We start from the raw sequence: 1,231 nt of genomic DNA, 5'->3' as shown, positions 1-1,231 counted from the left end.
TGAAACTCAGTCATTTCTGCCTTTGACTCTGCTTTCTACTATTCCCAGTTTGAAAGTTTTTCTTTTTGAATAGTGGAAAAGATGAGCTAACTAGAGCTTAACTGGCTGTGCCATAGAGTCAGACTATGGGATAGAAAGACATCCCATAGTGCCAACAGCACACACAGGCTCCAGTCAACATTTTGACTTACATAACACAGTTAAACTTCTGTTTATTATGCAAAATGCAAATTTTAATGCCCATGAAGGTTTGTTAGATGAAAAATTATAATGAGGGCACNTCAAAACACAACAGCATGTCATTACAGGTTTAATAAAATACAAGGGAAAAGAGTTTGGCGTTATAGGTCAGCTTGGCTCAGGAAGAGCCCAAGGAGCAAGGCACACCCAGTCTTACATGTTATCTTGGTGCCCTGATTTGATTAAAATTGTACTCATGCTTTCTAGAAGAAAGGGATCTCTCAGAAACTGTCAGCATGTAGATCCCAGAAGCAGAAGTGGGCAGGAGGAGGTCCCAANTTCTCCCATGAAAGAGAGTTATGATATTACCTAGGAGTGCATACCTTATTTGCTCATGCCCCATGGGNCCATAACATAGCCATGTTGACACTGAAGTGCAAAAGTAAAATAAAATTAAATTGAGAAATCCAGCTTGTAATTGGATGGCCATATATCCAGCTGTGACCGGACATGGGGCAAGAGAATGCCAATAGTAAACAAGAAAAGAGAAGAAGAAAGTGGTGACATTCTAATTACTGACAAGATGATCCCAGAAGTCCTTGTGGTTTAGGCGGAGGCTCGTTTCTTCATCCGTTACACAATCTTTCCTAAGTGCTGGCTTCAACTTCTTGTCATTCCTGTATTCCAACTGGTCCATTTTGTTGTTTTGCACATTTCACAATCCACAGCCCACTGTCACCCTGCCTCTCTGACACCCTTCAGAGGTTGGTCTGTTCATACTTTGTGTTTCATAGACGATGCCTCCAAACCTGAACTCATGANTAAGNCACACAGGCAGGTTCTCCATTGAGTGCGGCTGTCTTCCATGTGGTAGCGTTCTTCTTTTCTAATGACTTTGGTCTTTATCTTGCAATGCCCAACACACATCTTTCTTATTCTCTCCCAAGCTTTTTGTACCATGCAGAGCTTAGCCTGGTAGACAGAATCAAGGCCAAGCCATCAGCTCTCCCACATCATTTCCTTTGCCCTTGCAAACCACAAAGCAATGAAG

Source organism: Mus caroli, chromosome 8, assembly GCF_900094665.2.
Source record: "Mus caroli chromosome 8, CAROLI_EIJ_v1.1, whole genome shotgun sequence".
Classification (NCBI taxonomy): domain Eukaryota; kingdom Metazoa; phylum Chordata; class Mammalia; order Rodentia; family Muridae; genus Mus; species Mus caroli.
The sequence above is the reverse complement of the archived record's forward strand: the minus strand, read 5'-3'. Positions refer to the sequence as shown.